At 46.8% G+C, this 22,819-nt stretch overlaps 1 protein-coding gene and 1 long non-coding RNA gene across 5 annotated transcripts in view; one reads left to right on the top strand and one right to left on the bottom strand.

The window, feature by feature from the left end:
* KCNQ1 (potassium voltage-gated channel subfamily Q member 1) overlaps positions 1 to 22,819 on the bottom strand; it is a 318,704-nt gene that overhangs the window by 201,780 nt on the left and 94,105 nt on the right. The gene's annotated exons all lie outside the window — the stretch shown is intronic.
* Positions 1,995 to 9,064, top strand: LOC113595481 (uncharacterized). The gene is made up of 2 exons (XR_003416000.2): positions 1,995 to 6,421; positions 6,664 to 9,064. It is a non-coding gene; the product is annotated as an uncharacterized LOC113595481 (long non-coding RNA).

Here is a 22,819-nt window from a genome sequence, read left to right as displayed (position 1 = left end):
GGAGACACAGAATCTGAAGCAGGCTCTAGGCTCTGAGCTGTCAGAGCCCGACGTGGGGCTAGAACCCATGAACTGGGAGATCGTGACCTGAGCCAAAGTCAGGCGCTTAATCAACTGAGCCACCCAGGCGCCCCAGGCAAAACTGACTTTTTAAAAACAAACTCTTGCTGGAGCCAACAAGGGACATTTATAATGATAAAAGGGTCACTTCATCGGCAAGAAATAAAAGTCACGTACCGTGAAAGTTATAAAGAAATAAAAATCATATATGCAGCTAACGGAGTCCTAAAATCCATTAAGCAAGAGCTGACAGAATGGACTAGGCAATTCGGCAATGACAGACAATTCAAGAGTAAAATAACGGTATTCGTGTCTGCTGTGTCCCTGTTGATTCTCTGCCTCGTTTTGTCAATTGTGAAGAGTGGAATGTTGAACTGTTACTGCCGAGTGAAGTCACGTGCCCACATGACGAAGCTGTGTGGCAGTCTGCTTAATGCCTCGCCCTGTTCTGGTGTCAGGGGATCCATTAGGGAGCCCATCTTATGTGTCACCCAGGCAATGTGACAGTGTGAGCTGGCGAGAAGGTGTTTGCAGGCAAAAGGGAACCGAACTTTTACTCACCCCCTTATAATGAAGTAGCGAAAGGCAGTGCCCTACGTTTTCTGCAGTGGGATTGGGTGGGAGGTCCTGGGGGGAGGCTCAACATTCGTGTCTACCTGGCCCTCTTGCTACACCTCAACAGGGGAACGGTCTGCAAAAAATAGCTATGTTTTTATACACAGGCACATATGTATGTATGATCCAGAGTCTCGTAATATAATCTCTAAAATTTTCAGGGTACAAACAAAAATCACTTGCCATGCCAAGAATCAAGATAGTCACAACATGAAGGAAAAGAGATAGTCAAGAAATGCTGTCACCAAAACAAGTGTCAGAATTACTGGAGAAGGTTTAAAGACATCATTATAAAAGTGCTTTAAGAAGCAATTACAAATTTTGTTGACACAAACGAAAAAAAAAAAAAAAAACAAAAAACAACCCCGAAGATCACAGCAAAGAAACAGAAGCTATTAAAATGTAAATATTGAAAAATACAATAACAAAATCAACCTCACTGAGGGGACTCCAGTGTGGAGTAGGGATGACAGAGGATACAATCAGTGAACTTGGGGCTAGGGCTAGATCAATAGAATTGACTTAATCTGAATAACAGAAAATCGACTGAGAATAAAAAGCAAAATCTCAGGGACCTGTTTGACAATAACAAAAGAGCTACCATTTCTGTCCTTGGAGTCCCAAAGGGGAGGAGAAAGTGAGACAAAAATTATTCTCGAAGAAATAACGGTTGAAAACTCCCTAAATTTGGTGAAAGATACAGTCCTCCACATTCAAGAAGCCAAGTGAATACAGAGCATAAATCCAAACAAACGTATGCCAAGACACATTATAAGCTGCTGAAAACTAAAGACAAAATCTTACGGGAGGAGAAAACTGGCACACTAATTCCAGAGAAACACTGATTTGAATGGCGGTGCATTTGTCATCCAAAACCATGGGGACAAGAGGGAGTGAATGTGGAGGAGGGTACATTTGCAAACTCATTCTACACGGCCAGTGTTACCTTGGGACCAAAACCAGATAAAGACATCACATCCAAAGAAAACTATAGACTAATATCTCTGATGAATATAGATGCAAAAGTTCTCAACAAACTATTAACAAATCGAATTCAAGAACACGTTAAAAACATTAAACACTGTGACCAAGTGAGATTTTACCCCTTGGGATGCAAGCATGGTTCAATGTACACAAATCAATAAACATCTATGTCACCCAGCAATAATGGAAGATAAAAGTCGCACGACCATCTCCATAGGTGCATTTGACAAGGTGCAACATCCTTTCATGATAAACACCCTTAACAGACTGGGTTTAGAAGGAACATACAATACAATACAATACAATACAATACAATACAATACAATACAATACAATACAATACAGGCCACACATGACAAACCCACAGCTAACATTATACTCAATGGAGAGAAATTGAAAGCGTATCCCTTGAGGCCAGGAACAAAGCAAGGATGCCCACTCTCACGACTCCTATCCAGTAAAGTACTAGAAGTCCCAACTAGAGCAATCAGGCAAGACAAAGAAATAAAAGGAATCCGAATTGGAAAGGAAGACGTAAAATTGTCATTATTGCGGTATATAGGAAATCCCAAAGAATTAGTCAAAAAAAAGTGCAATTGATCAGTGATTTCATCAACGTGGCAGGAGACAAAAATCAACATACAAAAATCAATCGCATTCCTTTACACTAATGAGGAAGCATCTGAGAAATAAAACTGTCCCGTTCCAAATTGTGTAAAAAATGAAAATAGGAATAAATTTAACCAAAGAAGTAAAAGGTCTATACAAAGAAACCTACATACCTTTGCTGAAGAAAAAAAAAAAAAAAGAACACACAAACAAATGGGAAGACATCCTATGTTCAGGATCAGAAGACTTAATACTGTTAAAATGGCCATCCTACTCCAAGCCATCCACATATTAAGCACAATCCCCATCAAAATACCAAAGACATTATTCACAAAAATAGAAGAAACACTCCTAAAATTGGTGTGGAATCACAAAGACCCCCAGTAGCCAAAGCGATCCTGAGAAAAAAGAACAAAGCTGGAGGTATCACTATAAACTAGTTTATAACATCACCGTGTGTGTGTGTATGTGTGATTAAAACTATAACTAGTTTGAACTAGTTCAAAGCCATAGTAGTAAAAGCTGTATGGTACTGGCACAAAAATAGACGCATCGACCAATGGAACAGAACAGAGAGCCCAGAATTGAATGCCAGCATATATGGTCAACTAATATTGAACAAGGGAGCCAAGAGTACTCAATGGGTAAAGGGCAATCTCTTTAGCAAATGGTGTTGGGAAAACTGGAGAAACACGTGTAGAACAATGAAACTAGATCCCTATCTCACGCCACTCACACAAATTAACTTGAAATGGATCCAAGACTTAAACAGTAGACCTGATAACAAAAAGCTCCAAGGAGAAAACATAGGGAAGAAGATCACCCATATTGGTTGTGGCAATAATTTGGGAGACATGATGCCAAAATATACAAAGAACCCAGTGAACTCAATAAAATAAAACCCCAAGCAATTTGACTAAAAAACAGACTGAACTAAATTAGACATTTCTTTGAAGAGGACATAAAAATGACCAGCAGGGGCACCTGGGCGGCCCAGTCAGTTAAGCATCTGACTCTTGATCTCAGCTCAGATCTTGATCTCAGGGTTGTGAGTCCAAGCCCCGTGGTGGGCTCCACGCTGGGTGTGGAGCCTACTTTTAAGAAAACTGACGAGCAGACACATGAAAAGATGCTCAACATTGCTAATCATCAGGGAAATGCAAAATCAAAACCAAGATGAGCCATCACCTCACACCTGTTCGAATGGCTATCATCAAGAAGAGACAACAGGTACTTACAAGGACGTGATGAAAAAGGAAGCCTTATACATTGTTGGTGCTGATCTAAATTGGTCCAGCCACCATGGAAAGCAGTATGAGGGTTCCTCAAAAATTTAAAAGTAGATAATACAATCCAAGAATTCCACTCCTAAGTATATATCCAAAGGAGATGAAAATAGTTTGATTTCAAGGAGATATATACACTTCTATGTGTATCACAGCATTATTCACAGTAGCCGAAATATGGAAACAACCCAAATGCCCATCAATGGATGAGTGGATTAAAAAGATACATATACAGAGTGGAATATTATTCAGCCACGAGGAAGGAAAGATATCCTGCCATTTTGCAATGACATGGATGGACCTTGGGCACATTATGCTAATTGAGATAAGTCAAAGACAAGTACTGTATGATATCACTTACGTGTGGAATCAAAAAAAAAAAAAAAAACCCAAATCTGTAAAAGACAGGAACATGGTGATTACCAGGGAATGGGGTGGGGGCTCAGGGAGGGATAAGAGTGACGGTTTAAGGGACAAAATTATAATGAATAGTAAATAAGCTGTAGAGATTTAAGGCACAGTATAATGAGCATAATGTCATATTATAGTTACACACGGAGATAGATACATCAGCAACCATATTACAGCATATAAGTATATCATAGGAATGCTGTACACCTTACACTTCCACAATACTGCACATACAATTTGTTCAATAAATTTTCAAAAAGGTAACAGGAACTAACGGGAAGTAAGGTTTCAACTCTTCACTTAAAGAGGCAAAGCACTGATACCAGAATATGATAAATGACATATTTATATTGTAATACCTAGGGCGACTCTAAGAGAACTCTACAAAACTACTCCCTCAGAAACACTGAAGACATCAAAAGGATATCAAGAGAATATTTCAGAACAACTCCACACACATATACACGACCACTTAGATGAAATGGATCAATTCCGCAAAAGCACCCATTACAACTTACCCAATAGGAAATAGGTCATTTTTATAGCCCTATAACTTCAGGAGATTAAATTTTTTTCAGGAGATTAAAATTTTAATTTAAAAATTCAGAAGAAGGGATTCCCAGGTACGGATGGCTTCACTGGAGATTTCACCCAAATTTTTAAGAAAGAATTAATTATAATGCCACACAATTTCTTCCAAAAAACAGACTAGGAGGGACTACTTTTCAATTCATTTTATATAGAATTTCCCTGATAACAAAACCAAAGATAGTACCAAAGCAGGAAAGTACAAATATCCCTCATGAATATAGATGGAAAAGTCCCTTTAAAACGTTAGCAAACAGAATTCAGCAATATATGAAAAGCAATATCCGCCATGACCAGTGGGATCTGTTCTAGGAATGCAAAGTTGTTTCAGTATTCAAAATTGTGCAATGTAATGTACGATATCAATAGGTAAATAATAAAAATCACATGGTCATATCAGCTGATGCATAAAGAGCATTTGACAAAAATCCAACACCTTTTCATGACAAAAACACTCAGAAAAAAATAGAAAAGGGAACATCTTCAATTTGATAAACGCTGTCTACCGAAAAACAAAACAAAACAAAAAAACTTGTACCTAACATTATACTTAACAGTGAAAGACTGACTTCCTCTTAAGATCAAGAACAAGGCAAAGATGTTCACGCATCATTCTTATTCAACAGAGTACTGGAAGTTATAGCCACTGCAATAACACAAGAAAAGCCAATAAAAGACATACATATCGGGAAAAAAAGAAAACTGTGTAATATCCAGAATATATAAAGGTCTCCTACAACTCAACAACAACCAAAACAAAACAAAAACTCAAAACTGGGCAGAGGACTTGAATAGACATTTGTCCCAGCAGAATAAACAGATGGTCAGTAAGCACTTGAGAAAATGGTCAAATCACGAGTCATCAAGCAAATGCTAATCAAAACCGCAACAAGATACCACTTCACACCCACGGGGGGGGTGCTATTATAAGAATAATATATTTTTTTTAATGAACAGAGAAAGACAAGTGTTCGTGAGGAAGTGGGGAAGTTGTTATGTGCTGCTGGGAGGGATGTGAAATGGTGCAGCCTCTACGGAAAATGCTACAGTGGTTCCTCAAAACATTAAAATTAGAATTACCATATGATCCAGCAATTCCACGTCTGGGTATAATCTCAAAGGAATTGAAAGCAGGGACTTGTATCATCGTGGCTGTAGCAGCGTTATGTACAACAGTGTTAGGGAAGCAACCCCCCCCCAAAAGAAATACAATTTAAAAAAAAAGAACAAAGGAAACTGTCGCTATTTGAAGATGACATCGTAGTCAAAGCGCCGAAACCCAAAGACAAGGAGAAAAATCACGAAAGCGGGAATAGGACAAAGGGAGCGCTGCAACAAAAATTAATGGGTGACTTTTCATCAGAAACAATGGTGCCCAGAAAGCAGTGAGGTAACGTATCTAGAGGAAAAAAAAAATTAAAAGAATCTTGCATCCAGAAAGATTATCTTTTACAAGGAAAACAGAATACAGACATTCCCAGATAGATAAAAACAGAGAATTCCTTGTTAGTCATCCAGTTTACAAGAACTGTGGAAGGACATTTTTCAGGCAGGGAGTGACTCCGCATAGGAAATCGAATTCGCAGATAGAAAATGAAAAGTATCCATAAAGGTAATTATGTAATAACATGGGAAAATATAAATGCGTGTTTCTTCCCATTTCTCAGAACTAATTTAGAGAGCAAATGTATAAAACGTGTATTTAGTTGTATTGTTGGCTTGTACCATAGAGAATGTAATATATTTGTCAATGCCAACTCAAAGCAGGTTGGTTGTTGCAAAGCTGTATTGAGCTAAGGAAAGGCCACCCATGGGTAATTCGAATCCACGGGAAGAAATGAAAAGGATCAAAAATGTTCATTAAGAAGGTTAATAGCACAGGGGCGCCTGGGTGGCGCAGTCGGTTGAGCGTCTGACTTCAGCCAGGTCACGATCTCGCGGTCTGTGAGTTTGAGCCCCGCGTCAGGCTCTGGGCTGATGGCTCGGAGCCTGGAGCCTGTTTCCGATTCTGTGTCTCCCTCTCTCTCTGCCCCTCCCCCGTTCATGCTCTGTCTCTCTCTGTCCCAAAAATAAATAAACGTTGAAAAAAAAAAATTAAAAAAAAAAGAAGGTTAATAGGACAAACACTGTATACACCTTTGGGCTTGTAACAAAAATATACATAAATATATTTAACGATAATATCACAGAAATGGGTAAAACGGAATAAAGGAATATCGGGGCAACTTCTGTATCTAACCAGGCTTAGGTGAGTGTAAATCTGAAGTTAAGATGTAGATGATGAATATAAGAACAACCACTAAGGAAATAGTGAAGAACTATTTAGAAAAATCTTAAAAACTATATTAGAAAATATTCACTAAATGCATAAGAAAGCAGTAAAGGAGAAAGAGAGGAAGAAAAAAAAATACAGCAGATAGAAAACAAAAAGTAAGGGGCAGACATCAATCCAACTGTATCAGTAACATTGAACATGGGTGGATCAAACCATCAAAAGGCAGAGCTAATCAGACTGGATTAAAAAATGAAGTCCAGTGAGACACTGTCTATAGCAGGCATACTTGAGGTTCAAGTACACAAACAGATTGAAAGCAAAGGGATGGAAAAAGACAGATCATGTGAACAGCAACCACACATACGGGGGTGTTACGCTGAAATCACAGTGGCCACAGAAACAGCCCGTGTGACAACTGTTTGAGACTTCAGTATGCCACTTGCAATGATGCATAGAACAAAAAAGGGGAATATCAACAAGGAAAGAGAAGATATGAACAATAAATCCGCTATACCCAATGGATGACTGCAGAACACGAACAACAACCAAAGAATATTTGGTCTTTTCAAGTGCCCATGGAGCATTCTCCAAGAGGGAACATATTGCTGTCCCAGAAGACAAACTTCAATACATTCTAAAGGATTATAATACTGTGTTTTCTAACACCATGGAATAAAAGTAGAAATATGTGGCATTTAAACAATGTACTCTTTAAAAAAATTTTTTTTAAATTTATTTTCAAGGGAGAGAGACAGCGCGTGAGCAGGGGAGGGGCAGAGAAAGACAGAGACACAGATTCTGAAGCAGGCTCCAGGCTCTGAGGTGTCAGTCCAGAGCCCGACGTGGGGCTCGAACCCACAAGCCGTGAGATCATGACCTGAGCTGAAGTCAGACGCTCAACCGACTGAGCCACCCAGCACCCCTAAACAACATACTCTTAACTGACCAATATATCAAAGAAGAATTCATAAGAAAAATTAGAAAATATCTTGAGATGAATGAAAATGAAACCACAAAATACCAGAACTTCTGGGATACAGTTACAACAGTGCTAAAAGGGAAATTTATGGCTGTAGAGGCCCACATTAAAAAAGAAAAGAGAACTCGCATCATTCACCTAACTCTCCACTGGAGGAAACTAGAAGAAAAAAAAGAAAAAAAACCTAACCCTAAAGCGAGAATAAGAAATTAAATAATAAAGATTATAGTGGGAATTAATGAAATAGGGGACGGAAAAATAATAGAGTCAATGAAACCAAACATTCATTATTTGAAAGATCAACAAAATTGGGAAACCACTGGCTACGCTAATGAGGGAGAGAAAACTCAGATTGCTACAATTAGAAATGGCTTTGCAGAAATAAAAAAGATTTAAATGAATGCTACACACAATTTCATAACAATAAATTATACAACTTTGATAAAATGGACAAATTCCTAGAAAGTAAAAAGAAAAAAAAAAACTACTACAACCGATCAGAAATAAGTAGAAAATCTGAATGTATCTATAACAAATAAAGAGATTGAATTAGTAATCAAGACACTACCCACAAACAAAAGCCCACAAGGCCCAGATGGTTTCACTGATAAATTCTACCAAGAACTTAAAGAATAAAAATTCTTTATAAACTCTTCCAAAAAGGAGAGTAGAACGGGAGGAGGAAACGCCCCCAACACACTCTGCAAGGGTGACATTGCCCTGCTACCAAACCAGGAAAAAATGTGGCAAGAACAGAGAACTGGCGAACAGCAACTCCTATCAAAATAGATGCAAAATGCTCAACAAAATACCAGCAAATACAATCCAGCACTAGAAAGAAAGGATTATACACTATGACCAAGTGGGATTTGTTCCAGGAATGCAAGGTTGGATTAACATCTCAACATCAATGAATCTAATGCACCGTATCAGTAAAATAAAGGGCAAAAACTACATGATTATCGGTCGAAGAAAAGACACAGAAAAAGCATTTGGTAAAATTCAATACTCTTCCGGGATGATAAAACAGGGCTTTAGTATACCAGGAACAGAAAGGAACTTCCTCAGTCTGATAAAAAGGCATATAGTAAAAAACCAGAACTAACATGGTACTTAGTGGTGAGAGACTAAGTGCTTTCCTCTTAAGATCTGTAACAAGACAAAGATGTCTGTTCCCACCACGTCTATTCACTATGTTGGAGGTTCGATACAGGACAATTAGGCAAGAAAAATAAATGCATCCGGTTTGGAAAGAAAGAAGTGAAAGTATTTCTATTCACAGATAACATGATTCTATATATAGAAAATCCCAAGAAATCCACCAAAACTTATTATGAATAAGGAGCAAGTTCAGCAAGATGGCAAGATATGTTAGTACACAAAAATCAATTGTAGGTCTACATACTTTCAATAAACAATCAGAAAATGAAATCAAGAAAGAAGTTTCATGTACAAAAGTATCAAAAAAGAATAAAGCACAACAATGTAAACGTGCTTCCTGCCACAGACTTAGACACTTAAAAATGGCTAAAATGGTAAATGTTATTTTAGATCTACTTTGCCACAATAAAGAAAGAAAAAATACTCAGAAATAAACTGAGCAGAAGAAATGCAAAACTTGTACTCTGAAAACCACAAAATATTACTGAAATAAAAGATCTAAATAAGTCAAAGACATCCCATGTTCATGGATTGGAAGATAATGTTGCCGTGTTGTCAGGACTCCCCCAACCTGACCTACGGACTGAGCACAATACTCACCAGAAGCCCAGCTGAATTCTTTGTACAAATTGACAAGCTGATTCTAAAATTCATATGGAAGTTCCAATGACCTAGAATAGTCGAAGTCATCTTGAGAAAGAAGAAAGTTGGAGGGGGGGGGTTAGACTTCTCAATTTAAAAACTTGCTACAGAGTAATAGCATTCAAAACAGTGTGGTACTGGCTTAAGGTAAGACATTTAGACCAATAGGATAGGATGAGAGTCTAAAAAACAAAGCCTTATATCCATCATCAAGTGATTTTTGTCTTGGGTGCTGAAAGTATTCATGGGGGAAAGAATCACCTCGGGGACAAATGGTGTGCTGGAACAATATGAAAAGAATTAAGTTGGACCACTCCCTTATACCGGGTACAAAAATTAACTCAAACTGGATCAAAGACCAAGATGTAACAAAGCTCTTAGAAGGAAACATTGGGATAGATCTTCACGAACAGATTTGGCCGTGTTTTTTAAGACCTAACACCAAAGGAGTGGGCAACGAGAAAAGATACACTGGACATTATCGAAATCAAAGCTTTGTGCTTTAAAGGACATTCTAAAGAAAGCAACAAGAAACCCACAGATGGGAGAAAATATTTGCAAATCACGTATCCGATAAGGGATTGTGGCTAGAATCTACGAAGAACTCCTACAACTCAAAAATAAAGGGACAAATATTCTCACTTGTAGAAAAGGATGGAGGAGCTGAACAGACGTTTCTTCAAAAAAAGATACACAAACGATCAACGGGCACAAGAAAAGATGCTCAACATCATGAGCCATCAGGGAGATGCAAATCAAAGCCTCAACGAGATGCTCCTTCACCCTTACCCGAATGGCTACGATAAGAAATACTAAGAAGGGTATGGACAAACAGAAATCCTCACGGGTTGTGGGTGGGAATATAAAATGGCACATCCGTTTTGGAAAACAGTCCGGCAATCCCTCAAAAACTTAAACATGAGGTTACCACTTGAGGGGCGTCTGGGGGGCTCCGTCGGTTGAGCGTCCGACTTCGGCTCAGGTCATGATCTCACAGCTCGTGGGACTGAGCCCCAAGTCAGGCTCTGTGCTGACAGCTCAGAGCCAGGAGCCTGCTTCAAGTTCTGTGTCTCCCTCTCTTTCTGCCCCTGCCCTGCTCGTGCTCTCTCTCTCGCTCTCTCTTTCTCTCTCTCAAAAATAAATATAAAAAGGAAGTTACCACCTGAGCAATTCCACTGCTAGGTGTCCCTCCAGGAGACGTGTGAGCCTGTGAACACACAATTCATAACCACGTTACGTATAATCGCCAAAATGTTCATCATTTGCACAGATGAACAAAATGTGTTTTATCCACATAATGAATACTTTTTACTTTTTAACAACAAAATGGAACAGGGGCACCTCGGTGGCCCAGTCGGTTGAGCGTCCGACTTTGACTCAGGTCATGATCTTGCAGTCCGTGAGTTTGAGCCCCGCGTCGGGCTCGCTGCCGTCAGCCTGTCAGCTCGGAACCCACTTCAGATCCTCTGTCCCCCTCTCTCTGCCTCTCCCCTGCTTGTGTTCTCCCCCACTAAAAAAATTTTAAAAAGACAATAAAATGGAATACTTTTATGTGCTATAATTTGGGTGAACGAAGATTACATTTTATACAATTCCATTTATTTTTTTAATGTCTATTTTTATTTATTTATTTTTTCTTTTGAGAGAGAGAGAATGCATGAGTGAGCAGGAGGGGCACAGAGAGAGGGAGAGAAAGAGAGTCCCAAGCAGGCTCTGTGCTGACACTGGGGCTCCAACTCATGAACCGTGAGATCATGAGTTGGGCTGAAATCAAGGGTCAGACGCTTAACCAACTGAGCCCCCAGGCGCCCTTTATACGATTCCACTTAAATTCTCCAGAGGAGGTAAATCCATGGCCACCACCAGGAAGTAGATGAGGGGGTGCTGGGGGCCGGACGTGGGAACAGGGATTAACTCTAAGTGGGCACAGTGGGTCTTACAGTGGGTGGTGGATATTCTAAAAATTTTTTTAATGTTTTTTCATTCTTGAGACAGAGAGCATGAGCAGGGGAGGGGCAGAGAGAGGGAGACAGAGAATCCAAAGCAGGCTCCAGGCTCCAAGCCGTCAGCACGGAGCCCGACGCGGGGCTTGAACTCACGGACTGTGAGATCACGACCTGAGCCGAAGTCAGATGCTCAACCAACTGAGTGGGTGGCGGATATTCTAAACCTAAATGGTGGTGATGATTGCGTCAGTCAGTAAGTTTACTGAAATTACATCACAAATGGGTGAATTTTAGGTACGTAAATTGTACTTCGATAGAGTGGCGTTTTAAAAAGCAAGTTAGAAAAAAGAAATGTGCCGAACTCATTTTCAAATGAGCGAAAAAAAACCACATCGAAAGGAGAGAGGAGAACATCACTAATCCAAGCGCGTGGAGACGACAGTATTTGATCAAACGCCCGTGATCTTGAGTGGGAGGAGGCGGGGAATGACAGGCAAACCCTCACCCTCCTCAGCAGGTTTGATGTGACAGCCCAAGGACGAGGCAACCAGAACATCCCGGCTTCTCTGCAGGCTGTGCAGGGCCCAGAGTTTGGTTTCCAGTCATTTCCTCCCCTGGGGAAAAGGGGCTCCTTGGAAAATTGGCCGATTCTGGGGCTGGAGCAGAGGGTGTATGAAATTAGCTTGACTCTTCTTATACCAGAACATAAATGCTAAAAAAAAAAGAGGGGGGCACCTGGGTGGCTCATTTAAGTGTCCCATTTCAGCTCAGGTCAGGATCTCGTGGTTTGTGGGTTCTAGCCCCGCGTCGAGCTCCGTGCGGATGGCTCGGAGCCTGGAGCTTCTTCACATTCTGTGTCTCCCTCTCTCTCTCTGCCCCTCCCCAGCTCACTCTCTCTCTCTCTGTCTCTCTCAAAAATAAATAAACATTTAAAAAATAAAATAAAATAAAATAAAATAAAATAAAATAAAATAAAATAAAATGAAAATAAAAATAAAAAGTTGAACTATTGGGGCACCTGGGTGGCTCAGTTGGTTGAGTGTCTAACTTCAGCTCAGGTCATGATCTCACTGTTCGTGCGTTCGAGCCCCGCAATGGGCTCTGTGCCGACAGCTCGGAGCCTGGAGTCTGCTTCAGAGTCTGTGCCTCCCCCTCTCTCTCTGCCCCTCCCCCGCTCACGCTCTTTCTTTGTCTCTAAAAATAAACATAAAAAATGCTAAAAAAAAAAATGTGAGCATGTCCCAAGGACACAGAAGCCAGCTTGAAAAGGCTTCTGTTGGCCAAATCTGGGACAATTTGAATATCAAAATAATTAAGGACACTAAAGAATTATAATAAAAAAAATCCATGAGCCCATGCATACAGACAATAAGTCCCAGAAACAGACAGATGGGGGAGAAGGGAGGTTTTCCCACACAACGACCCGGAGATGTCTTCTCTTGGAATAAATACCATTCCGGCTGGAAGGCAGCTCCTAGTACTTCTGTGGGAGGTGTGCTAGAGCTGAGAGGGCATCAGCCACCATAATCAAGACGGTTCCAGAAAATCTGCATCTGAGAGATGTTTTAAAACAGGGAACAGGAAGGGCGCCTGGGTGGCTCAGTCGGTTAAGCGACCGGCTTCAGCTCAGGTCATGATCTCACGGTCCGTGGGTTTGAGCCCCATGTTGGGCTCTGTGCTGACAGCTCAGAGCCTGGAGCCTGCTTCGGATTCTGTGTCACCCTTTCTGCCCCTTCCCTGCTTGCACTGTCTGTCTCAAAAATAAAATAAACATTTAAAAAAAACCTTAAAATAAGGGACCAGATGTGCTCATAGCCTTGCACAATTTCCCTGTCGCTTATCGGTTACAAAGCAAAGTAGGACAAGTCTTCGGCGGGTGATTAAAGTCACACCCCATTTCGGGGCAGAGAGAATCAAATGTCCTGGGGTGGGTCACCCCAAGAAGGATACCATGTCGCTGATGGAATGTTCCAGCTGGAAGGCACAACCTGAATCTAACTACAAGGGAAACATCCTGCAAATCCCTAAGAAGTGGCAGAACTGTGGCCCGCAGAAAACGCGAACGCCATAAAAGGCGGAAACTGGAAATGTTCCAGGTTCAAGAAGGCTCCGGGGACAGGACAGCTGATGGCAACATTCACCGCGAACAGCTATGAAGGGCAGGGTCACGTCCACTGGCACAGGTGGGTTTGGAGAGAGGGCTGGACCCACGTTTCATGTGCAGGGCGCTGTAAAAGGGGGACTTTTGTTTTTAGGAAAAACATGGCACACATTTCGGGGCCACGGTCTCCAGAGTGGTCAGCTTACTGTCAAAGGACTCAGAGAACCAGGTACATCAAGATCCCTACAGAAAGGGGTACGAACGGTAAAACGAATGCGGCAAAATGAACCCTGAGGTATCCCCTTGGCCTAGTGGTCTTCAACTGGAAGCGATTTTGCCCAGGGGAGACCTTTCTCTGGTCACCACGCTGGCCCCAGAAGAGGCCAGGGAAGCTGAGCCCTCGACAAAGCACGGTCTGGCCCCCGATGTCACTGGTGCCGCAGGGGAGAAAACCCGCTTCGCTCGGCTGACAAGACAGAGCCCTGCCCGGGTGGCCGGTGATAGCCCGCAGGGGTGCCAGGAAGGGAGCCCTCGAAAGTGACCCGGCAACACCCACGATGTTAATAATGCACCTGATCCTGAGTCAGGGGCTGAACTGAGTCCCTGCAACTCACACACTAGCACTGTCGACCCCAGCACCTCAGACGTTTCGAGAAGGGCCTTAAAGAGGTCAGTTCCGACAAGGCTGCTGGCGTGGATCCCACTGCACTATGGCGGGTGTCCCTATACAGGAAATTTGGACAAACGGGGACGCAGAGGAAGGACAGGGGGAGGACGTGGCGAGAAGGTGGCCGTCGGCAAGCCCAGGAAAGACGACAGCGTGACCCGAAACCTTTCCGCCTGCAGGATGGGCGAGATGCATTTCTGTTGCCCAAGCCACCCAGTCTGCAGTCTTTTGTTATGGAAGTTTCTAGCAAACTAATACATCCCGGAACGAAGGAGAGACTTCAGGCTGCAGGCTGAATGCTCCAGCAAGGAGGTGCACCGTGTGCAGCTGAGCGAGAAAGGCGAGACAGCATGTGGGACGTGATCCCGTGAGTTCGGAAATCCGTGACGAGCCCGTTTACAGCACGAGCCCTGGGAGGGCAATACAACCTTAAAAGAAAAACCAGCCCCAGGATCTGTGGGGTGAGAAGCTGGGTGGAGAGTGAGTGGGCGCCCGGGAGAGGGGTTCCGGGTGGGAGGCCAGAGGCACCAGGAAGCTGGCCACACACAGGCCCGGGGCAGGTGGCGGGGTGGGGCACTCGCGTGTCCTAACTCGCTTGGTCAACACAACAACCCCGCAAGGGTCCCCATTTCGCGGATTCAGAAACCGAGGCTGGGAGAAGGCAGTGGCCTGCCCAGGGTCACCCAAGACAAAATGGCAGAACTTCCTTCGGCCCCAGGAAGGCCGGCCGTCAGGTTGCACTCAGAGCCACTCCCCGAATCTGCCACTCGGCTTTTAAGGACAAAACTGTAAAGGAAGGATTAATATTCCTGCCGCGGAATTTGGCACTGGATTTAAAAATAATAATGCTAGGGGCACCCGGGCGGCTCAGTGGGTTAAGCATCCGACTCTTGACTTCAGCTCAGGTCATGACCTCACGGTTTGTGAGTCTGAGCCCCACACGGGGCCCTGTGCTGATGGAGCGGAGCCGGCTTGGGATCCTCTCTCTCTCTGCCCCTCCCCTGCTCATGCTATCGCTTTCAAAATAAATAAACTTAAAAAAATAGTAGTGATAATAAGGAAAGGTGGGGCAGATCCGAACGATGCTATGGACACATCCACGCGTGTGTGCGCGATCCATCGCAACGTACGTGTTATCTGTCTGAGCACACAAATAAAACTCTGTTTTACAGACAGAGCATATAACCTTAACAAGTCCAAGGAACATTTACAAAAGCAATGCTTTTATGTTTGCCCTCGGACACAAAGAGAATCTTCACTTAGTAAAAGCAAATACTTTGCAGCCCACGTCCTCTCACTGTAAGGCTGTTAAGTTAGAAATAACAGAGATAAAACGTGTTCTGCTTCAAAAGCAGGAAAACATTTCTTTAGACCAAAGAGAAAGTCAAAACGTAAAGGCGGCCAAGAACGCGATGAAAAGGAACGCATTTCACAGTAAGATCTACGTCACAGCTAACGTTGCCATCAGAGCAAAATATATGTAACTTCTAAAACGCCTCAGAGAAGAAAGACTTTAGATACACTAGGTGCGAGTCTCACTCAAGTTTTTAAAAAAGTGAGTAATCAGGAAGAGGGGATACATAGATATAGAAGCCCAAGTTGGGGAAATAGAAAACAAAAACAGTGAAATGGTAGTTTTCGGCTAAGAAAGTAAATATACTATATATATTAAATATTATATTATTATTATAAAGATTAATAATATAATAGAATATAAATAATACATGTTATAAATATATTATGTATGATACATGCTATTATATATAAATATGTATAATATACATAATGTATGACAAATATATTAAATATATCATTAAATATTATATACATAATATAATATAATATATATTATATGTTATATATATATTATATATATATACATAAAGCAGATAAATGTCTCATGAGCTTAGAGGGAAAAAAGGCAAAACTCAAAGCTCAGGCAAGAAACAAAGAGCTGATAGAGACAGAAGAACTCAACTCACTAGAAGTAACTCGCCACCAAGAGGCAACATAATTGAAACCCTTGAGGATTAAAGAGCAATGAATAAATTACCTCCAAAGAGGCAGCACATTTATTTAGAACAAATTACCATAAAGCAGACTTTTAAAAAGAAATTAAAGATCTCCTTGAGCACACGTACCAGCCCAGATGGTTTTACAACTTCGCTGCGCTGCTGAGCCCCTGGAGAAGGGGACTCCGGCGCTGTTTTCCGACGGGTGTGGGACGCACGACAAGGTGGGCGGGTCTCCCCGGTGCAGACACTGCGTCCGCGTAGACGTGGTGGCAGACGGCCTCCCCTTCTGAGCCTGAGGTACAGTCGCCTCCGCGATCAGCCGTCGGGGGAGGGGGGCACGCCGCGGACACGTCTCACGGGTTCGACGCGCACACCGTGCTTCCCGTAAGCGGGTGTCCACCCGCGGGTGTAGACAGCTGGCTACCTTTTGCCGGTTAGCGACCGCAGAAAGGAGCATCCTGACAACGGGTCGTCTTGCAGACGTGCAACGCAAGTGCGGAATACATTTCTGGAAGGGTTCAAGGGCATACACGTCTCGAATTTTCACGGCAGTGGCCGTTTTTGTCTCCGTAGAGCCTCTATCTGTTTATCCGCCCAACGTGGTGACTCAGCTTGAGGGTTCGCACGTGCCTGGCCCACGAGGCTCCTCACTCTTCAAAGGCTCGATAGATGAATACAGCTCCCGTCGCGTCAATTTACATTTCTGTGATCGCCACTGAGGTTACTGGCATCTGTTCATTGGTGAGAATCTCGGGATCCCTTTTCTCCAGACCTGTTTTTATAGCTTTTATCCTTTCGTCTTCATGACCCACAGAGCCTCCTGGTATCTGGGTGAAATTAGCCCCACGTGTACAATATGAGCCGCAACTATTTTCTCCAGATCATCATTGAAGAAATGGTTTTGGAGTTTGTTTTTGCTCTGCACCACATTTTTATTTTACGTTTTCACTGAAGCGTGCCGGACACACAACAAAGTGGCTGTGTTTAGAGCGTGCCGCTCGGTGAGTTTTGACACGCGACAACGTCATCACAATCGAGATCGTGAACACACCCATTGGCCCCAGGCCTCCCTGTGCCCTTCTCCTCCTCCCAACCCAATCGTGCCCATGCACACCTGCTGGCCTCGTGGTCCCAGACCAGTCTGCCCTTCCCGGGCCTTCACACAGACAGAATAAGCAACATGTACTCTTTCCTTTTCTTCCTTCCTCTCTTTCTCTCTCTCTCTTTCTCTCTCCCTGCCCCCCTTCCCCTTGCTCTTCCTTCCTTCCTTCCATCCTTCCTTCCTCTTCCTTCCTTCCTTCCATCCTTCCTTCCTCTTCCTTCCTTCCTTTTCTTCCTTCCTTCCTCTTCCTTCCTTCCTTCCTTTTCTTCCTTCCTTCCTTCCTTTTCTTCCTTCCTTCCTTCCTTCCATCCTTCCTTCCTTCCTCTTCCTTCCTTCCTTCCTCTTCCTTCCTTCCTCTTCCTTCCGTCCTTCCTTCCTTCCCCTTCCTTCCTTCCTTCCTTCCTTCCTTCCTTCCTTCCTTCCTTCCTTCCTTCCTTCCTTCCTGTCTGGCTTCTTTCACTCACCATCATTATTCTGGCATTTATCCAGGCCGGTGTGTATGCTCATGGCTCGTTCTTTCTGATTTCTGAGGACTACTTCACTGTGTGGGCTAAACCACGAGGGGTATCTGCACTGTTTCCAGTTTTCAGAAAACACGACGACGGTGATATTCCACGTCCAAGCATCCGTATACACGTCTGCTCTCTGTTCTTTTTCCTCCTGGATGCTCATTCAGGAACGGAATGGCTGGATAATACGGCAGGTGCACACATAATGTTCTCAGAAACTCGCAGCCTGTTCTCTAGAGCAGCTGTGCCGTCCGAGTGTCCAGCGGGAGCGCGTGAAGGGCTCGGTGCCCGCGTCCTGGGCAGCACTCGTGGGAGTGATGGAAGCTTCCCTCGTGAAACCACGACACGCGGTAAAACGTTCTTAATTGTAGCCAATATAATTGCGTAGTAACATCTCATTGTGGTTTTAGTTTGCGCTTCCCTAATAACTGATGGTGCTGAATATAGCCTCACGTGCTTACCTGTACATCTTCTTGGGTGCTTCAAACCCGGCCTGCTTTTCATATAAATCTTGAAATTTTTTTAGATGTTTATTTATTTATTTTGAGAGACAGAGCGTGAGTGGGGGAGGGGCAGACAGAGAGGGAGACACAGAATCCGAAGCGGGCTCCAGGCTCCGGGCCGTCAGCACAGGGCCCGACGCGGGGCTCGAACTCGTCAACCGCGAGATTGTGACCTGAGCCGAAGTCGGACGCTCCACCGACTGAGCCACCCAGGCGCCCCAGGATGCCATGATTTCGGTTACCGTAAATGCTGTCGACCTCAGATTACGGGCTGCCGGAACACAGATGTAGACGTGACGTTTGAGTGTTGACCCGGCTCCACTCACGTGCTCCTTCCCAGCCTGGGCGCCCAGGGTTTCCGCCTCTGGACCGTCCGCCCGGGATTTCTGCTTCTGGACCGTCCTGCAGGCTAGAACCTCCAGGCTGAGGCGGAGCAGAACTGATAAGAGCAGGCATCCTCGCCAAGATCCCGACTGCAGGGGACAGCAGCCCGTCTTTCCTCGCTACGTGTGTCAGCTGCAGCTGACTCGGGGTGGTCTTTACCGAGACCCTCCCTCTCTTCTATCGACAGAGAGCCATTATAATGAACGGCCAACCCGAACCCCGGTGTGGGGGCCAGGTGGGGGCCCCAAACGAGGACCTTCTCCTCCAACCCAGGTGAGGCCGCCCCGGAAGCCACAGAAGCCCGGTGCCCGGCCTCATCCTCAGGGTCACAGGGACAGCGCCCAGAGTAACCTGGGGACTCGTTACGGACACGCCCCCTGGGCCTCCCCGCACACCCTGGGACCTGAAATCTCAGTGGGGGCAGCCTGGGTCTGTGTTAAAACTCTCCTCGTGATTCGAGGGACCCCCCAGGGAAGTTCCAACCCAGAGCATCACTGTCCAGCCCTCTGCCGTTGAGGAGCTCAGGGCTTCCCTTGCTGGGGACACTCTGTCGCCAGGACGAGGACCTGGATTTCGGCAACGAGTAGACCTGGTTTCGTCAAAGGCCTCTCTCTACGAACTCCCAAAAGAGCTCGCTGGAACGAGCAAACGTCTCCTATGGGCTCCACGGGGGGCGTCCCCAAGGGCCAGGAGTGAAGCCGCCTCTGGAACGGCGGCCGTGTGCAGGCAGCACGGCTTCCGCTCACGCCAGGAGCCACGGTGTGGACTGGATGAGGGACGGCGGGAGGGTGCACTCAAATCACACGCCCAAAGCGAGACAGAAGCCAGCGAACCAGCCCGTGCACTGGCAAATGCAGAGAAAAAACAAAATTTGTTGGTGTTGGCCTGTTTTCTCGGAATAAAAGTAAAAAGCCTCCCCCTGATACATGGGGACAGGCTCGTTCTGACAAGAGGCTGGGTTTGCATTGACCCCTCACGGTCGTCTAGAAAACCCCGTGCCTATAAACCCGCACCACAAACGTTCTGCACAGGTTCACGGGGTCACCCTGCGCAAGGGACAGCTTCTCCAGAGAGGCGTCCCCTCAACAGGGTGCACGGGGGGGGGGCCCACGAGAAGGAGCCCACGCTTACAGACCCACAGGGAAACAAGCCGTCGTGAGAAAAAGTTGGGGGAGCCACAGGGAGCAGAGTTAGATTCTCCGAGAACCGCGGATGGTGACGTGACGTCACCCTGGTGACGGAATGAGTGTGTTCAAATGACTCGGAAATTCCAAGGTGTAAGTCATGAGGAAGACACAGGCCAAGCAGATGACGCCCTCACCCGTGGAGGCGCAGAAGTAACGGAAACTAACATCTCGGCGGGTGGATTAACCCGTGGGTTAGACACAGCGGCACAGTTAGCAAACTGGAAGGAAGCTGCTAGAATGCAGTGCAGGGAGACTGAGCAGGAAAACGTCAGAGATGGCCCGGGAGGCCAGGACGCGGGGGTCAGGCAGGCGTTTTGGGGGCAGGTCAGAGCATTTAGGGGAGGCAGTAACCTGTGATGGAACCGTGCTAACTTTCCACACCGGATGAAAGACACAAACCCGCAGGTTTGTCACAGCAGCAAACCACAGCGGGACGAACAGAGATAATGCACCGCCCTGGGTCACCGTCCTGGAACTACCCAGCACCGACGTCCAAGGGAAGGCCCTCGAAGTCTCCAGAGGGGGCTGGGCCACTCCCGAGGATGGCCGCACAGCTGGACAACGCGCCTGCCGAGCGTTCACAGAGAATACGTATCTCAACCCGGAACCTTCCCCCAGCTAGACCCCCATCCGACAGCAAAGTCGGAACACGGAGGCTCGGGGCAAAGACCGGGTTGACCCCCAACAGACCGTCACTGAAGGAACCGCCGAAGGGCCTTCAGGAAGAAGGATGTTAAACCCCCCCGAGACGGAATCCAGCGGATCTGCTGGTAAATATCGGCAAGTGTCCACGAACCCAACGAGCCACAGATTCAGGGGATTCACAAGGGCAAGACACGGGGCAGGGGCGGCGTGTGAGGGGGGTGGGGTGGGATCCGGGGCACATAGTCCTGTGAGGGCCGCCACCCGAGGGGAGGGCGACAGGCCAGGCCTGGCAGGTGGGGCCGCAGGCTGCGTCCCCCGAATCGGGCTCGTGAGCGGCAGGCCCCACGCAGGCTGAGGACTCGGTCGGCTCTGACCACCTTGAGACGGAAGTGAGGGTGCCCCCAGCGCCTCACGGCCCGCCTGCCCTCAGGGGTCGTCCCCAGGCTGCCCGGGTCTACGGGAGCTCCTCCCGCTGGCCTTGACTCCTCTGACCCCCAGCCCCACAGCCACCATGTCACTCCAGGCGCTGGCCTGGCCCGAGGCTTGTCCTGCCCTGTCCCCATCCGTGCCATTCCTGGGCGAGCCTCAGAGGGCACAGGGCTGCCCGCAGCCACGCCTGCCCCGTGGACTCCCAGCGCCCGTCCGACACCCGCAGGCTCCTGGCCACCACTCCCGTCTTAGGAAGGAGGGTCAGCACGGCAGGAGCCCACGTGGGCCTCTCCACAGGAGGGAGGCCCCACACCCATCACACCTGAGGTGTGCAGGTGGTGGGCCCGGGGCGGGGGTGGGGGGTGACGACGTGATCCCGCCCGGAAGCACGACTGTTCCCCCCCCACGGCAACTCCATCACAGCCGCTGATCCTTCCTTCCCCTCCCCGGCCAGCTGTACTCAGCATTAACACCACCTCCTCCAGGAAGCCTGCGGGCCCAACCAGGCCGAGCCGGGTGCTCGTGCCCCAGACGCCCGCGCGTCTTCCTCCCTGATGCCGAGGCCCGCCTCGCCCCGGGGCCTCACCCTCACGCGCACGGAGCAGGGTCCTGACGACCAGGACAGCGTGAGCAGCCGGGGGCTGGAACCTGCATGAGAAATGCGGACGGGAGCCTGGAGGGCGGGGTGTGCAGGGGTGCGGCACGAGGCTTGGGCGCCAGGCCTCGGTGCGGCCGGTGGGGGGGCGGTACTCTCAGCGTGGCTGCTTGCGCCCTGCCATGTGGGGGCTGGGGCTGCGGGCCCTGGCCGGGATGAGGCCCCCTCTCCCCCGACCAGGGCTCTCGAGGGCCCCGGGTACCGCCCGGAGGCTGGAGGCCACTCGGGGCCCCCGGCGGAGGCCCCAGAAACACAGTGGCTCTGGGCTGGGCTGACTCGTGCTGGTGGGAAGGAAAACTCCCTGCGAAAGCACCCCACAAAGGGTGCCTGACTGTCCCCGCACTCGTGCCTCATTAACATTCTGCAGGCGGCACTGGGCACTTAATAACAGCAAGAAGGCTGAATGGACAGTTCCACACGCAGCAAACAGCACGAGAGGCTTCTACCCACCCCGACCTGCCCATTAGCATTTGCAGAGAGCCCCCATTTGCATCGCGACAACGGTCCTGCCCCTGAATCTGGAGTTGGGGGGGGCCGCCGGGCACTCGTTGGCACAATTGTTCCTTGTGCCCACGCCGGGGGGCGGTGGGGAGCGCGTCCCGGGGGCTCACCAGCGATGTGGCCCAATTCAGGCCAGAGCGGAATCCCAACCACCTGCGACAGGGCCACGGTGGCCCGGTGCCCGGCGGGGTGGGCGCCCCCGCCCGGTCCACCGACAGCCCCAAGGAGCAGGCAGCAGCCGCAGCCCTTTTCCGGAACACTTTCTGCCCTTCTTCCAGGGGACTGTGACCAAATGCGGGAGGAAACACCGGGGGTCAGCCGCCCGAGAACCAAGCACTTGGCGGGCCAGGCGCCCGTAAGCACAAAGGGTCAGGAACAATATACGCTTGTCCCCCTTCTGCCACGTCTAAGACAGTGACACTGCCCTCCCGACTGCCAATGTGCCAGCACGTTCTGGTGGGTGCCGGGAAGAGGTCCAAGGAGGGAGAGACCCACAGGGCGGTGACGCACGAGCAGAGGCACGCGGCGTTGAGGACAGACGCGGGCACGCAGCGCTGGCTCGGGA

The sequence above is a fragment of the Acinonyx jubatus genome, chromosome D1 (genome assembly GCF_027475565.1).
Source record: "Acinonyx jubatus isolate Ajub_Pintada_27869175 chromosome D1, VMU_Ajub_asm_v1.0, whole genome shotgun sequence".
NCBI lineage: Eukaryota > Metazoa > Chordata > Mammalia > Carnivora > Felidae > Acinonyx > Acinonyx jubatus.
The sequence above is the reverse complement of the archived record's forward strand: the minus strand, read 5'-3'. Positions and strand labels throughout refer to the sequence as shown.